Here is an 18,654-nt window from a genome sequence, read left to right on the forward strand (position 1 = left end):
CCTTAGACTATCATAGCTCATTTCACACTGAACTGCTCTGGGTTGTGTGTAGCAGAGTGGGAGAGGAAGTTCTCCCCTGTATGACTTCAGATGATGTCACAGCCTGCTGGGTAATGCCCCTTCTCAGTCTGTGAGACTGAGCAGAAAATACAGAGCAATATCAAGGTAGAAAACTAACAAATAATACAAATAAAGGCAGGGGGTGGTTTATCATGATGGGAGCAGTGAACTGAGAGGATTATAAAATTTTACAAGATCATGAGAGGTACTCTTTAAAGGTTTTATCTAAAATGCTATATGTAACCTGTAGGCAGGATTTTCTCCCTTACTTCCGAGTATCCCAGGACTCCTTAGTGGGCAAAAGATCTGACATAATTACGAACCCTAATACAACAGGGCTCCAAAGATAAAGTAGAGGAAATATTTATCTTCGACCTTGGGCTTTTTTTTACTTTTTTTTTTTTTTATACTGAACCTTATTGGTTTGTCCTGTGAGATCAATGGCATCAGCAAAGTTAACAATGCAATAAAAACTGGATGTGCACATGTTTTGTATAGAAGAAGGGTGGGATCTCAGAATCTTTTGCTCTGTTGGACCCAGAAAACTGTAGCCAGACATTGCAGTTTTCGGACATGTGTTCTGTTGCTTCATTCAAACTCTGACTGACAAAGACAGCTGAATAAAGCACTTGACCATTTCTAACAGTCCAATGGACTTTGAATCCAGCAACAGAGAACATGCCAGACACCCCCCACCCCCTCCCCCCCACACACACACACATCCATTCAAAAACCCAAATCTCATGATCAATGTTAATCTCACTGGTATATTTTTCCACCCGGTAGATGATACAATTTTTATACCATGTCAGTGATTAACTTATTTGCATAAAAAATGACAACAATCATAAAGGGAACCTGCCATCATCTTTATTCTGCTCTAAATGGGCACTTTGCATACTAGCAATTGTTGTATTAAAGGGGTACTCCGCTGTCCCAGTGTTCGTGTTTGTAACATTTTGTTGCAAACACTTGGAGCAGGCGGCAGGGGCCAGGACGCCATGGTCATGCCCCCATGACCTCACGACCCCCGCACCCAGCATTCTAAACGAACGCAGGGTACTGCACAGAGATCGCAGGGCTCCCAGTTGCGGGACCCCGCAATTAGACATCTCATCCCCTATCCTTTGAATAGGAGATAAGATGTCTGGGGTGGAGTACCCCTTTTTAGAGAGGATAACATTTTAGTTCTACCATATGGAACATACTACAAGTGCCAGTCATTTACTAACTGTAGGAAAATGAATAGCTGTATAAAAGTCCATAAGTTATTGCTCTTTCATGGTTAAACATTAAACCCATTGGCATGCGTTGTCTCTTTTTATAACGATGCACGTGGTAGTGCTGTACTGAGTAAAGGGCCTTGTACTGTATAAATGTGCTTATTATTTTTAAATACAGTATAATTTTTCTTGCATGTTTTTCTGCCTGGTATTCACAGCCCCCCCCCCCCCCCCCCCCTTTTCCCATAAACATAAAAGGAAAAGCATTATTACATGATGGAGCTTAAATATAAAGACATAATGGTTCATTTTTTGAGTATTCTCAGTTAGCGGCTAAGACACTTTACGCTCTTACGTAAAAACTCTTTTTTCTTCTTTTTGCAACTTTTATTTTTTATTGCCTATATAACGAAAAGCCTGCCTGTATTATTTGCACATAGCACATCACATATCTCATACCCCTACATAATGTGCAAAATATCTTACTGAAAAATGTCGTCAAGAAGCAATTCTATACACCTTTGACCTTTAACTTAAGTGTTCAAATAGCACAGGTAATAATGACTACCAATGAACGTTCTATACTGTGCTTGGCTGCACTTTCTATATGAAAGCCAGCAGTAAAACAAATGAAAGCTTGGTTTGTTGAACTAGTTGAGGTTCGGGGCAATTGATTTCTGGTCCATTCTCCTTAAAAATGAAATCTAAAAAGTTGACAGTAGGACATTAATTTCATCATACACTTCTTGTCTCATCTATAACTAATCCAGTGTCCGGGGTGGCTTGTCACTCTTTGTTTAGTCTTTATTTGTTTCCTTTCCTTTTTTTTTTTTCTTGCAGAGAGTGTTCCAGGCATACAGTCATTCTGTAGCTGTACTGTTACTCCGAGAGCGACCCAACTGTGATTGTTCACTCTTTCAGCGGTGTCCATTTCAATATGATAAAGACTGCCCTTTTGTCCAGCTGATACTCTGTGCATAAAATGATAATCCATCATTTGTACTTTACATGTTTAAAGGACCGTGACTGAAAGCATTTTCATGTGGGGCTCTACAAATTGCACCAAAGAAAGCTGAATCAGTGCAGAGCAACTCACCAAAGAGAAATTATTTTTTCGACCGGACATATGTCAAATATTGCATCGCATTATTTCCAATGATCACGACACTGTGAAATGTAAGGCCACCTGACAAGCAAATTATGAAAACATTTTAAGAGTTTTTTTAATTTGATTTTTAATGTGATTTATGTCAGAATTAGTTGTTTCTCTTGCAAAAAATTTTTTGCAAATATTATAATTATGGATTTAAAAAAAAAAAAAAAGGGTAAAAATTGTAAGCCTGAAGGCAGAATGGTTATCATAATACAAATACATCAGAAGCGCACAACATTGATTTATGTGTATGTTTTTGGTGTTTTGTTTTTGTTTAGTTTCTATATAAATAATAATAAATATTGTCTAGATTATGAGCATATTAGCTGATTGATAGAAAAGATAAAGTAAATAGATAGAATACTAATCATCAGTAAACAAGCCTAAATATTCACTTATTTATCTATTATTAGTAAGGCTCTATGATATTGTAAAATAGAAAGTTATGCATTAAAATGGCATCTCTTAGGCACTATTAAAATGTAAGTCTAAATAGGTTCATTTCCAAATATCTCTTCATAGCAAAAAGAGTTTCTTTTTTTCTGGTACAATAGCAAGAAAAAATTCTGGTTCTCACTATATTCTGACTGAATACTGTATCTCCTTGAGGAGAGTGCCTAAAAGATGTGTGGAGACCAATGGGCCATTTATGGTTCACTAGAAATTTTGGGAAGAAGGATATGCAAAGCAGCTTGCTAATACCCCTGTGACGGACTGACCAGAGACCTCTCAGTGTCCCCCTCCGCCAAGAGCGACTTTTCCTTCCAGATGACAAGCCCCAGCATACCACAGGCATTATCTCTAGGCAGAACTAGAGAATATTGTGTCCCCTTATAGAACTAGGCAACACTAGTCTTCAGGTATAAAAATCAATCTCCCTTTATGGAGGAACCAGCATCTCCTTCTATAGGAACGACATCACAGGGGGGGAAGGGGCAGTAATGACAATACAGGTGACAGTAAGTCTGGAAGATAATCCAATAAAGGTAATTAGCTCTCCCTATATAGTGCTTTGTGCAGAATGTGGACTGTGTGCAGAAGGTGGACCATGTGCAGAATAAGTGCCTTGTGCAGGTGGACCGTGTGCAGAATTAGTTCCTTGTGCAGAACGTGGACCATGTGCAGAATGTGTCATGAAAACAGCAAATAAAGGTATTTCAAGAGATTTCCAACAAGGAGCTTTATGTCACTGGACAAAATTAACTGAGAGGCACAAACTGTGGAAATAGTGAAGCTAGTCCGAGTTCCACTCAATCACTCTCCCATAGTCCTCTGGAAGCCCAGACAACAATAGCAAAGGGGTATGGTGACTCTAGGAACCATCACAGTGCCCCCCCAAACAAAAATAGCAGACCTGGTGCGATCCCAGCAGATCCACTTGGGGCTGTCCGGGATGCAACCACCTGTCCCAGGCCCTCCTCTTGGTCAGAGGTGTGTAGCAGCAGCATAATCCAATACCAAGAAACCCTGCATGAAGTGAAATGGGGCTCCTCCCCAAAAAAGTTTCCGATTTTCCCCCCTCCCTGGCTAGGGGAGGGGGAAGGCCTGGCCCCGACCTTAGTCTGTGGGAAGGAGGCTTGCTTCTGAGCCCCTCCCAAGCAACATTTCCCCCTGCCCCTTCGCAGGTTGAAGGGGCAGGGGGCCGCCTCCTCACCCGGTTGTAATATCTGCCACTGGGGAGCCACACCGACTGTGCCAGCCCCTGTACTGTTCCAAAGCTGCTGGGGATCCAGGCACCTGTCTGGGATCCCGGTTGGACCGATGCAGGGATCACGGTCCCCTCTGTAACTGCAGACCTGCCGGCAGTGATCGGTGCAGTGCAAAGTGTAGCAGAACTCAGCCCTGATGCCAGCGCTTCCACCAGGGTGTCCTGACCGGATACTGCTAGAGCTTTGCGGTCAAGTGTGCAATCCAGGGGAGGGGGAGGACAGAGACCTGCGATCTCATCTGTGCCGGTTTCCTCTGCTGTACAGGACTCGGGACCATAGAAATATAGATTTGGTTCCAGGTCTGGTACCTCCGACTGTGGCAGCATCTCTCTCCGCTTGTCCTGGATGTCCCAGAGCCTGTATGCCTCAGTACAGCCAAAGTTGTACTGCTCCTCGAATGTGTACCACAATAGACCAGGCCAGCCAAAGTCTGTCCCTTCTGGAGAACAGGCTGTGTTTGGCTCCAGCTGCCTGCAGCTTGCCCACCAGTACAGTGCACGGTAATGAGCCTCAAGCTCCATTTCTTGCTGCAACAATCTGTGCAACTCAGCCATTTCGCTGCCCGTGAGTTGATCTTTGAGGTAGCGAAGCCGCAAGTGGACCTGTTCCCTGAAGAGATGTTCTAGGGTGGGCAGAACTTGTGCTCGGCTTCTCACTGACTCCTCGAGAACAACTTCCCAAATCTGCTAGCAAATTAAGACTCTCTCTTGCATGGACATCTCTTCCATGGCATTATGCAGCTTCACTATACGGACTTGTGTCAGATATAAGGACCCTGTTTACACTCTCTCGTGAAGGATCTTTGGCGAAGAGACCAAGGAACTATTGAACCTCTCTTCGAAAATCCCCCATCCTTACAGGCTCTTCCTTGCCAGCGTAAGTTGCTGAGACCGGGGTCAAGCCAGCGGCTGTATTTCCCCCAGCTGGGCTGGTCTCAGTGTTGCTCCTGGATAAAGTTCGATCCCACCGCTGCCACCAATTGTGACGGACTGACAGGGACCTCTCATTGTCCCCCTCCACCAAGAGTGACATCTTCCAGAAGATAAGCCCCAGCATACTACAGGCAATATCTCTAGGCAGAACTAGAGAATAATGCGTCCCCTTATCCAAAGAGCCAGGCAACACCAGTCTTCAGGAATAAAAATCAATGTTCCTTTATTGAGGAACCAGTGTCTTCTTTTATAGGAAGGACATCACAGGGGGGAAGCCACAGTAAAGACAATACAGATGACAGTAAGTCTGGAAGATAATCCAATAAAGGTAATTAGCTCTTCCTATATAGTGCTTTGTGCAGAATGTGGACCGTGTGCAGAAGGTGGACCGTGTGCAGATGGTGGACTGTGTGCAGAAGGTGGACTGTGTGCAGAATTAGTGCCTTGTGCAGAACGTGGACCATGTGCAGAATGGGTCATGAAGAGAGCAAATAAAGGTATTTCAAGAGATATCCAACAAGGAGCTTTATGTCACTGGACAACATTAACTGTGGGGCACAAACTGTGTCATAAAGGCAAGTAGAGACTTATAGGGCATTCGGGCTCCATTAAACATTCTGGGAAGAAGGATATGCAAAGTAGCCGGAACTCCCAGTGGAGCACACATGGGCTATAAGCCTCCCCATGTCTTTATGATGCTCTCCTCAATGAAAAAACATTATCCTTTTGGTCCAAAGCCCTAGCTGCAACCAGCCAGAACCCTGCTCTATACTGATTGGGGCAATAGCAGTCTACAGCTGCAGCAGTGTGTCCCAATCTTTTTCACCCCTACCAAATAATTTTCTGCAAAAGAAAAAAAATGCTTAAAAGAAGCACTGCTCAATACCTATATATCTCTGTCAGCTATGTATATTACATTACTATTATATCCAGTGACTTACAGGTTATGTTCACTTTCCCTTTTCTTCACCATATTGCCCAGACCACCATGATGATTTCTTACAGTCACAATTCATCTCTGCTGAACTTGCTGGGCAAACACCTTAGGCTCCACACTTTGACTGCACTCTCCTTCTTCTTACCTTTACAATTCCAAACTGTAATAATTCTGCCATTTGGTATCACGTACAATAAAGTCAGTAGGTAAGTGTTTTCGGATATGTAGGTACAGTATGTAGTTTTGCTTATGTAGTGTCCCAGCACCAAAGGCTGTCCTGTGGGCTGAGGATCTCCTCTGGCATGCCTGCTGCATATATGTTGGGTCCATGGAGAAAATGTTTGTTATGTTTAATATGTTCCAGCACTTTATAATATCTATTGTATTCACTATGTATTATGTAAGTTATGTATTGTGCCTTTAAGAGAAAGAGAAGTAGTGTTAACCAGGTGACCCTGCCTGCCCAATGGAAACCTCTAAATTGGTCAGTATATAGTGTAGGGGGGGAAGAGTGTACTGAGTACAGAGTGGAGAGAAAGAAAAAGCTAGATACCAGAGCCTCGCTTTCATCTCCGTATGAACGGAGCCTCGCTTTCACTCCTGCATAGTCACGAGTATGTTGTATATAGAGCCTCGCTTTCATATTTTACATTGTGCGCATTACCCGCTTATCACATGACATGTGCAGCTTCCGGTTGCTTGCTGCCAGCTGAGCGGGCAATACCACGCCATAGGAAATAATTATTCATTAGACACAGGTAATTCTACAGGTGTTATTTTTGATCACTAGGATATAAAATGGGGACACTGAGAGAAACAGATCACTCCTGAGGAGCAGCTGGAGGCGAAACTTGTGGGGTCTGCTGTCCCCGTGTTTAGATGTAGGAAGTCCCGGCAACCACCCAGTGACCACCTGAGAGACATAGGCCTCCCCCACAGTATATGCACTTTGCATGCTTGTAGCATCAGCACTTTACAGGATGTTATTTACTGGTATTTACTGACGGGTATTTATTGTGATTTACATGTTTGCACATTATGATATATATGACATGTTATCTTTAGAGTGATTCATTGTGTTTGTGGGGGAGCAGCTGTTACATGCAAGTTTTTAGTATTGCTATTACATGATTATCCTAACTTAGGTCACTGCAGTGCCTCTGGTTGCTATATTCCATCTGTATTTAAGCCGGGACAACCTAAATCTCTTGTTGTGGGTTATTATACCCAGCATGGGGTGGGCGTAGTAGGATTACATTCCTCCGCCTGTGTATATTGTATTTTAAATGGTTTTAAATGTCTGTGTACTCTCTTTTTGTGTGTTCAGATATGTGAATAAAGATAAATTATATATACATATGGTTTGATATCTTTGGTGTGCATCCTGTCATGGTTGCTAGCTTTTTCTTTTTTTAGTGTATTCCATATGTTTCATAGCAACTAGTAACCCAGTAGCGGTGATATCAGGCGGTGTCTATCTATTGAATCTACGGGGAAGCCTAAGAAAATATCTTCTAAAGTCAGCCTCGCCATTCTGCAAAAGTTCCCCCGTACAGCGGTGAGTCAAGCGCTGGGGGTGACAGTGATTGGACCTTGTCAGAACCCTAGTTAGTGTAGGAAATCTACAGTCTCTAATCTCAAGTCAGTATTATTTAAGTGGGTAAAAAGCACCATGGGAGAGATTTATCAAAACCTGTCCAGAGGAAAAGTTGCCCAGTTGCCCACAGCAACCAATCAGATCGCTTCTTTCATTTTTAACAAGGCCTCTGCAAAATGAAAGAAGCGATCTGATTGGTTGCTATGGGCAACTCAGCAATTTTTCCTTTGCACAGGTTTTTATAAATCTTTCCCCATAAGTCCCAACAAGTCAACAGGACTCCCAATGGTTACACTGCATCCCTTCTACTCTGCTCCCTACTGTGAGTAATAACATATGCACCTGCACAGTAAAAGGCAGTTATCCATAACCCGACGTTGATGTGTTTATTACCCCCGTGTCTGGCCCAGGAGAAGCTGTCTCCACCTCGGACCATGCATAGGGTAATGGTGCCCTGATTTCACAATGTGATAGATATTCCTTGCACCCCCGTGTCACCACAAATCATTAGGCTGGCACTCCCAGTATGTAGTTTTCCACAAAATGCTGCTGTCCACTGTCAGTAGTATGTCTAGAATGTAGCTTTCTTCAGTAGGTGGTTTGCCCCCTGTAGGTAGTTTGCCCTCCTGTAAGTAGTTTGACCTTTTCAGATAACTAGCACCTTAATTAAATAATGCGCCTTTTCCTTTTTTTACCAGATTGTCCTTTGCTCCACTCAAGATGGAAAGTGACTTTTTCAAAATCTATTGTAAAATCAGAAAAAATATTTACAAGATTTGAAATCAACCAAGAAAAGATGCTCCATGTGGGCCTTTCCATATATTTTTGTAGTTCAACAGGTGATTTGTAATATCCTTTATATTTACATTCATAGTTATAATCTGTATTTTTAGGAATTACATATTATAATTGAAAGGATATGATGTTTAACCCCATAAGGATGCTGCCTGTGTTTACCTAAATGACCAGGACCAATTTTTCAAATCTGACGTGTCTTTTTAAGTGGTAAAAACATAAATGCTTTTACTGAGTGGCGCGATTCCGTGATGATTTTTTCTTTACATATTGGGGGACATTTATTATTGTTTGCTTTGGTAAGCGAGTTCTGTAGGCATTTAATTTTTTCTTTTTTTTTCTTTGGGTTTGCTTATGTGTGACACATTTATCATACTATTACAGTGGGTTGATAATTTGGCTCACATAAGCAAAAACCAATAAAATCACCAATAAAATCACTTTGGAATGCCATTTTCTTGGATGTGGATGTGTGTTTATAAAAAAAATTTACCACTTTTTTCCCCTAAATGTACTAACCCATTTTTTTTTTCATTTCAGATCTGTCTATCCTGTGGGCGTCTTCATATTTGGTGGACTACGATGACCAGCGTTTTTTTGTTTAATATTAACAACATTCTGTAACAAGGACTTGTGGGGGAGTGTTTTTCGGAATAAAAGTTTCTTAAATGTGTTTTTTTTATTTACTTTACAGGCTTAGTAGTGGAAGCCGTCTTATAGACGGAGTCCATTACTAAGTTGGGGCTTAGCGTTAGCCCCAAAAACAGCTAGTGTTAACCCCCGATTATTACCCCAGTACCCACCGCCACGGGGGAGTCGGGAAGAGCCGGTACCAACAGGCCCTGAGTGTCAAAAATGGCGCTCCAGGGCCTAGGTGGTAACAAGCTGGCATTATTTAGGCTGGGGAGGGCCAGTATTAATGGTCCTCGCCCACCCTGGTAATGTCAGGCTGTTGCTGTTTGGTTGGTATCTGGTTGAGAATAAAAATACAGGGAACCCTATGCGTTTTTCTTTTATTATTTAATAATTAATGGGAAAAAATCGCATAGCATTTCCCATATTTTAATTCTCAGCCAGATACCAACCAAGCAGCAACAGCCTGACGTTACCAGGGTGGGTGAGGACCATGGCCCTCCCCAGCCTAAATAATGCCATCCTGTTAGCACCTAGGCCCAGGAGCACCATTTTTGATGCCCTGGGCCTGTTGGTACCGGCTCTTCCTGGCACCCCTGTGGCGGTGGGTACTGGGGTAATAATTGGGGGTTAGCGCTAGCTGTTTTTTCTGCTAACACTAAGCCCTGGCTTAGTATTGCATTCTGTCTATACGGATGCATTCACACTCTATTACTAGCAGCGGGTTGTCCACTGCAGGAATCCCGCTACGAGTTACACTACCATTGATTTAAATGGGTCCACAGACAGTCCAAAATAGTGTCAGATTTGCAGACTGGCCGCGGACCCATTTAAATCAATGGTAGCGTAACTCGCAGTGGGTTTCCCACAGCGGGAAACTCGCTGCTAGCTACTAGCGTGTGAACGCACCCTAAGACAGCTTCCACAACTAAGCAAATTAAAGTAAATAAAAAAAACAAAAAAGCAACATGTTTAAAAAACTTTTATTCCAAATAATCATATCTTTATTCTGTGGGTCAGTATGATTATGGCGACCCAATGTTTATAGCTTATTATGTTCATTTTTCTTTTCACAACAAAATCCTTTTTTCCCTTTTTTGTGTAGCCATGTTCTGACAGCCATAACTTTTTTATTCTTTATTCCAATTACACCATTGTTTGTTGGCTTATTTTTTAAGTATGAGATGTACTTTTTTTTTGTACCATTTTTGGATACATGCTACCTTTTGATTGTTTTCATTCCAATTTCCATTTTGGACCAACATTTGTGATTCTTGTGCTTTTCTGTTGTTTGTCTTTTTGTGTTTTTTACATAGTTCACCATGTGGGATACATAACATTATTATTTTATTGTACTTAGTCATCACGAATGTCTTATGTATACGTTTGGGCATTTGATTTTTTTTTTTTTTGGGGGGGGGGGGTGATAATACAGGACTTTATTGGGAAAGTGACATTTATTTCTGTTTTTTCTTTCACTTTATTTATAGAAAACTTTTTATTTTTTTATACTTTTTACAGGTTATACTATGCTGCAGTACATTTGTATTTCAGCACAGCATAACTGTCAGGACTATGATCATGACAATGGCTGGACCTCACAGGCTGCCATACAAGGCAGACATGAGGCCATCAGCAAGCCTCCTGCTGCCATGGTAACAAACAGAACTCCACAATCGCATCAGAACCCTCTCCCCCTGTCAATCCCATAGATGCCGGGATCAGGACTTGCAAGACTGGTGCAATCCACCTGCAGTGGGACCCTGGCTGTGATTGACAGCTGGGTCAGCCGCTGATCTCCTGCAGCGCATCTCACTGTGCAGGAGATCACTAGGACGTATGCATATGTCCAGTTGCACAAACATGTCAGCAACTGTGATGTATGCATACGTCCTGGAGTGAGAAAGGGTTAAGTGATACATAAAATAACAGTTATAACTTGCAAATGTGTTTAAATTGTAAAACAATAACAATTATAAATCTTTCCAGACTTGTTGTCAGAAAACATATTTGCCTTGAGAATGTGGCATTGTTCTTGTAGTATCGCTGATGGAAATATATTGTCCAGAAGAAGCTTAGTATTGTTTGGCACCTTTGTTGCTCATCCATGTTCTGAAGGCTACATAGGTCAACAAGTTTCTGGTCAAGGTGACCCTGTATGTCCCTGTCTGCTCCTACAGTCTCCACGTCAACATCGACAGTCTGAAAAGTAACTCTGTGCTGTCCTAGGTCTTCGTTTTTGAAGTGTTCATTGAGATAATTAAGCAAGTTTAGTCCAACATGGCAATATTCTACCTGTTCTTGGTCAATATTTCTGCCCATAGAATACAGTTAATAGCAGTAGATATTTATTTTTGTAAACTTTCCTCTCTTTCCTTAGAAGGGATTTATACACAGATTTTAGTTGTAGTTTTTTACAAAGTTTTTTTGTTTTTAGTTTTTTTTTAGCAGAATCCAGAGGTGGATCCAACAGGAAGAAGTAAGGTTTTGCTTTAAACTTCCTATTCCTTTCCAATCTACTTCTGGCTTTGGCTCAAAAAATGAATAAAAAACTAGCACAAAAAGTTGTGTATGAAGCCCCTCTTAGGGTCCTATTAAACTGGAAAATGTTTAGTCAGAAATCAGGCAATGGTCCAGCTCTCATTTGTTCGTCGGCTGATCACATGGGTTAAGCATGTTTTTGAAGGTAGGACCCCCACATTGGATGGCAATCAATAAACATTCATAGATCCCAGCTATTGTAGCAAAATCTGCTCACAATCTAAGGCTGTGTTCACATTTATTTTAGAGGTTCCATTAGGAACCTCCATTATGCATTTGGTAAAAAAAACTGGAAAAAATAGCACAGCAGACAGCATTGTTTAGTCCAGTAAAACACCAGACACCATGACAGAACTCCAATGGACCCTATAAAAGTCATTGGGGTATATTTGACACCAACAGAAACAAAGATGCTAATATGAACAAAGCCTAATGTGAATGGAGGCCTTCTAACTCTACCCTAATACAAATGTAGGGGAAAGCAATAATCAGAGATGTTGAATTTCAGTATGCCAGGTCCTTTTGTTTAGTAATAGCATAAGTCAAGCATGTTATATGTGGGGGACGGAGAAGATAGAGGTGTTGGTAAAATATTTAGCTTAGATTTCTTGGCTTAGAATTATGTTGTTCTTACAACAGAAACTTGTTATCCATGTACTTACTTTCTAGTAAGCTTGGGCTTGTGCATAAACCAATGTGAATATGCAGACAAGTAGTATACAGCATGGAAGAGGGAAAATACAGCAGTCTGAGCAGTATGTATTATTAAATACTGTATAAACTGTAGGTGCTTAAATTACATCTTTGCTTAAGGCTATGATGAGACTTTTGAGAATTTTAGACCACCTCAAACTCTCTTAAGACAATACACGCCATGCTTACTTATCATGTTTGTGTCCGAAAATACATAATAAGCAGCCAGAGCATAAAGAGTAGCTGTCGGTTCAGAAGACTTTTCAGGATAAGAAGCCGTGTGTATACATGAAGAGTAGCATTATTTCTGCTCTGCAGGCTCCAGCTGTAATTTTCAGTTTTCCCACAGCTTGTGGGTGGATCCTAGCATCTAGTAAGTATCCTTAACAATGTACGAACACAGAAAAGGGTGTCTTACTTCCATATGTATATATATATATATATATATATATATATATATATATATATATATACACACACACATCCTAAAAAGCAGCAGTAACATGAAAAGCATTATAAAGCAGTAGTGAGCAGCCCCAGATGAGAATCTATTCCTCGTGGGGGATCCACTACTTACAGTAAGCTCCTTTGTAGTCTCTTTGTGTCTGGCTTGTTCCGAACACCATGTTGGGAGACGCAGTAACTGCGGAACCCTGCAACGTGCATGTACTTGGCTGTGCACTATGTTCCAGGGTACATCAACGTACATGTACTTTGCGTGTCATCTAGGGGTTAATGCAATTTGGTTGCAGTTTTGGTGCAGATTTTTGGCCGGACTTGTTGCCGCTTGTACACCCATACCCCCCCCCCCCCCCCCCGCTCCTTCCTTCTCCCTTATGTCTCAATGTGAGTATTTTATGCAATAAAAGAAGATGACTATGGTGAGTGGCCGGTTTTCCTTTTCTTCACTTATATGTGTTTTGCGCTCTTCTTAACCAGAGCACCACCGTCATCACATCTGCAAAGCACTTTCCTAGACCAGGGACCGGGGATCCTGCCCATCCGTAGTGCCATAGGAAAATCCTTTCCTATTCGGTCAAAAATAAGTATCATTTGTGTTTTTCATGATCTAAATCCTTATGAACCACACCTGGGTTTGGCTTCAAAACTGCACAGCACAACTGTACCCAAACTGCACCAATACTGCTTCGTGTCAGAGCATTCTAAAGCTTTACAGTGGTAAAGAAGTTTGTTTTTTAATCATTGTCATCATTTAAGCCATGTCACAAGCATAGTTAAATCCTTAAAAAGGCTCCTATGTAGCAAACAGATATTTTTTGTCATAATGAATATTATCAACCTTTATGTTGTAATATAATTAATTAACCATGTTTTTTGCTGTGATCTATAGACCACAGAACCTCAAAGAATTTAGCAGATTTTAATTATAATTTTAACAATATCAAAAAAGAATAGGAATAACATATGCAATTGTGTTCATGATTAGCATACTTTATATATATTGTTATTTGTTTATATTTCATATACCTAAAGAGGACCTGTCACCTTCGTCAAAACCTAAAACTGACAGTAACTGATGCAACTTAAAAGGAAAGGAAGCACGAAGTTATCCAAAATCTCCTGGTAGACGGATGCGTTGATCCTGGACTTAATGAACCACAATGGACCAACACCAGCAGATGACATGGCTCCCCAAATCATACTAATTGGGGGGGGGGGGGCTTTGGGGTTTTCATGAGCTGTAAGCCATAATCATCACAATTATGACAGATCACGTCTTAAACTATCTTCCTTTGCATGTAATGAGTCTCTCTCATATATTAGTTTCACTTTTTATGGTTGCATTACTGAAATAAATGAACTTTGCAGTATATTCTAATTTTTTCGAGTTTCACCTGTAGATGCCACCAAGATGAAGCCTTATCTTTATTACAAATTATATTGCTGCAGACTGTCTGCTTTTATTTGGCTCCCTAATCTGATTTGCATGGGCTGCTGTCAAAACAGTGCATAATTGTGCGAGATAAAGCGACTGGTTTATGCCCAGTTGAAACAGTGTGGTAAAGACTGCCCAGTTGTCGACTTATTTATTAGCATTTTGGGTGTTAAAACTATTGGCAACAATTTTGGGGATTGGGGGTGGGAGCTAGAGAAAAAAAACTATAAGGGGATACCACACATTTAGTTTTCGGAGGACATAAAAGGTCTTCTTCAACACACACCATATTCAGAATAATGTGTCTTTATGATACCATGAATCAAATACCAAGCTGGGTTATCATTAATATTAATTTGAATAATTTCAAGATCCTGGACTTAACACAAGAATATAAGTTTATTTCCTTCTAATAGTTTCTAATTCTTATTTTCCAAACCGTCTTTGAGTTTGGCCATATTTAAAGGGGACTCCAATAAAATAGTGTTTCATATTGTAATCGTCCATTAGGGAGTCTATCATTTCACTACCAGAATGTGGTGTGAAAAAATACAACCAATAAATCCAGCCCTAAAGCTTTCTTAGATCACCGTGAATATGCAGCCATGAAGTTAAGGAGTATAACGTAAAGTTTTGCTTGTTTTTCTGCCCTTTTTTATTGCCCATGTTATTTAAGAAAAAAAAAGAAAAGAAAAACATTTTTTGTATTATGATATCTCACAAGAATGCATGGGGAGAGGAGGAAAAGCTGTTGCCAGACACATCTCCTCCCATAGACATCTATGGGGTGGGAAAAGAAAGCCAACACAAATGCTATGTGGGTTCAACATTGGCATTTTGGGGCCTTTTTTCTACTCTTGGTCATTTGTATCTACTTGGGAAAAAAAAGCCATTCAGAAAGCAGTGAAAAACTGCCAAACACTCCAAAAAGAATTTTCCACTAAAATAAAAAAATGGAAGAAAAAATACAAAATGCTGGAAAAGTTTTTGAAATAAAGCCAAACATCAAAATGGAGAGAATACATTTATCTATTTCCTAACTTAAGTTTTACCTGTTCAGTTCCTAAACTAAACATCTATTTGTACTATTAATCTAGACAAATACATTCATCTATTTCCTAACTTAACCCCTTAAGGACCCTTGACATACGCCATGACACTCTGGTACTTAAGGACTCATGACGTACGCGTACGTCATGAAGAATTCCGGCCCCCGCCGTGTGCCGGGCGGGGATCGGACCGGGATGCCTGCTGAAATCATTCAGCAGGCATCCCGTGCAAACGCCCAGGGGGATCATCAGACCCCCCATGTCGGCGATCGCGGCAAATCGCAAGTGAATTGACACTTGCGATTTGCGCGATTCCGGGTCATTCCGGGTCTATAGTGACCCGGTGACCTGGACTATAAGGGGGATGGCAGTTGTCTAAGACACCCACGATCCCCCTGAAGGCATAGGAGTGAGGTAGCAGGGGTGCCACCCCTTCTATCCCTGCTATTGGTGGTCTAGACGCGACTACCAATAGCAGATCGGGGCGGGGGGGTTAACTTTAGTTTTCCCTGTCCTGCCCACCCACAATAGGCGGGGCAGGACGGGGAAACGACGGGGACCGGCGCCGAAAATCCACTTACCGATCCGGGCGGGCGACGGAGGCTGCGGCCGACGGAGATCGGCGGGCGGCGATGACGTGCGGCTGGATCGGACGGAAGCCGGTGAGTTGCCTAGCAACATCTGGAGGGTACAGTTTGAGACCATTATACAGTGGTCTCTAACTGTACAACTCCCAGCTGTTTGGGCATGCTGGGAGTTGTAGTTTTGCAACAGCTGGAGGGCTACAGTTTGAAACCATTATATAGTGGCCCCTAAACTGTAGCCCTCCAGATCTTGCAAAACTACAACTCCTAGCCTGCCCAAACAACAGTTTGCTGTCAGGGCATGCTGGAATTTGTAGTTTTGCAACAGCTGGAGGACCACAGTTTGGAGATCACCTTGCAGTGTTCTCTAAAACTGCAGCCCTCCAGATGTTGCAAAACTGCAAATCCCAGCATGTCCAAACAGCAATCAGCTGTCTCGGCATGCTGGGAGTTGTAGTTGCGTACCTCCAGCTATTGCATAACTACATCTCCCAGCATGCCCTTCGGCGATCAGTACATGCTAGGAGTTGTAGTTTTGCAACAGCTGGAGGCAGACTGGTTGGAAAATACTGAGTTAGGTAACAGAACCTAACTGAAGGTTTTCCAACCAGTGTGTCTCCAGCTGTTGCAAAAGTACAACTCCCAGCATGCACGGTCTGTCAGTACATGCTGGGAGTTGTACTTTTGAAACAGCTGGAGGTTTGCTCCCCCATGTGAATGTACAGGGTACATTCACACGGGCAGGTTTACAGTAAGTTTCCTGCTTCAAGTTTGGGCTGCGGCAAATTTTTCACCGCAGCGCAAACTCCTAGCGGGAAACTCACCGTAACACGCCAGTGCAAATGTACCCTAAAAACACTACACTACACTAACACATAATAAAGGGTAAAACACTACATATACACCCCCTTACACTGTCCCCCCCAATAAAAATGAAAAACGTATTGTATGGCAGTGTTTCCAAAACGGAGCCTCCAGCTGTTGCAAAACAACAACTCCCAGCATTTCCGGGCAGCCACTGACTGTCCAGGCATGCTGGGAATTTAGCAACAGCTGGAGGCACCCTGTTTGGAAATCACTGGCGTAGAATGCCCCTATGCCCACCCCTATGCAATCCCTAATTTAGTCCTCAAATGCACATGGAGCTCTCTCACTTCGGAGCCCTGTCGTATTTCAAGGAAACAGTTTAGGGCCACATTTGGGGTATCTCCGTACTCAGGAGCAATTACACTACAACTTTTGGGGGCCTTATTCTCCTTTTACCCCTTATTAAAAGGAAAAGTTGGGGTCTACACCAGCTTGTTAGTGTAAAAAAATTAAAAAATTTACACTAACATGCTGGTGTTGCCCCATACTTTTTATTTTCACAAGCATTAAAAGGAAAAAAAGACCCCCAAAATTTGTAGCGCAATTTCTCCTGAGTACAGAAATACCCCATATGTGGGCGTAAAATGCTCTGTGGGTGCACAACAAGGCTCAGGAGTGAGAGCGTACCCTGTACATTTGAGGCCTAAATTGGTGATTTGCACAGGGGTGGGCGATTTTACAGCGGTTCTGACATAAACGCAAAAAAATAAATACCCACATGTGACCCCATTTTGGAAACTACACCCCTCACGTAATGTAATAAGGGGTACAGTGAGCATTTACACCCCACAGGGGTCTGGCAGATTTTTGGAACAGTGGTCCGTGAAAATGAAAAATTTAATTTTTTATTTGCACAGCCCACTGTTCCAAAGATCTGTCAAACGCCAGTGGGGTATAAATACTCACTGCACCCCTTATTAAATTCTGTGAGGGGTGTAGTTTCTAAAATAGGGTCACATGTGGGGGGGTCCACTGTTCTGGCACCATGGGGGGCTTTGTAAACGCACATGGCCCCTGACTTCCATTCCAAACAATTTTTTTCCCAAAAGCTCAATGGCACTCCTCCTCTTCTGAGCATTGTAGTGCGCCAGCAGAGCACTTGACGTCCACACATGGGGTATTTCCATACTCAGAAGAGATTGGGTTTTAAATTTTGGGGGGCATTTTGTCCTATTACCCCTTGTAAAAATTTAAAATTTGAGGGAAAACTAGCAGTTTAGTGAAAAAAAAAATAATTTTCACATCCAACTTTAACGAAAAGTCGTGAAACACCTGTGGGGTGTTAAGGCTCACTGGACCCCTTGTTATGTACCTTGAGGGGTGTAGTTTCCAAAATAGTATGCCATGTGTTTTTTTTTTTTTTGCTGTTCTGGCACCATAGGGGCTTCCGAAATGTGACATGTCCCCCAAAAACCATTTCAGAAAAACTCACTCTCCAAAATCCCACTGTCGCTCCTTCCATTTTGAGCCCTCTACTGCGCCCGCCGAACACTTGACATACACATATGAGGTATTTTCCCACTCGAGAGAAATTGAGTTACACATTTGAGGAAGATTTCTCTCCTTTTACCCCTTGTAAAAATTCAATAACTGGGTCTACAAGAACATGCGAGTGTAAAAAATGAAGATTTTGAATTTTCTCCTTCAATTTGCTGCTATTCCTGTGAAACACCTAAAGGGTTAACAAACCTTTTGAATGTCATTTTGAATACTTTGAGGGGTGCAGTTTTTATAATGGGGTCATTTGTGGGGTATTTGTAATAAGAAGGCCCTTCAAATCCACTTAAAAACAGAACTGGTCCCTGAAAAATTTAGATTTTGAAAATTTTGTGAAAAATTGCTGCTTTACTTTGAAGCCCTCTGATGTCTTCCAAAAGTAAAAACATGTCAGCTTTATGATGGAAACATAAAGTAGACATATTGTATATGTGAATCAATATATAATTTATTTGGAATATTAATTTTCCTTATAAGCAGAGAGCTT

General features: G+C 41.7%; 1 protein-coding gene and 1 long non-coding RNA gene across 2 annotated transcripts in view; one reads left to right on the forward strand and one right to left on the reverse strand.

The window, feature by feature from the left end:
• The window catches only part of MECOM (MDS1 and EVI1 complex locus), a 590,565-nt gene that overhangs the window by 366,404 nt on the left and 205,507 nt on the right, over positions 1–18,654 (reverse strand). The window lies entirely within an intron of this gene.
• Positions 7,875–9,103, forward strand: LOC130361746 (uncharacterized). The gene is made up of 3 exons (XR_008891135.1): positions 7,875–7,933; positions 8,310–8,450; positions 8,947–9,103. It is a non-coding gene; the product is annotated as an uncharacterized LOC130361746 (long non-coding RNA).

Source organism: Hyla sarda, chromosome 3, assembly GCF_029499605.1.
Source record: "Hyla sarda isolate aHylSar1 chromosome 3, aHylSar1.hap1, whole genome shotgun sequence".
NCBI classification, from domain to species: domain Eukaryota; kingdom Metazoa; phylum Chordata; class Amphibia; order Anura; family Hylidae; genus Hyla; species Hyla sarda.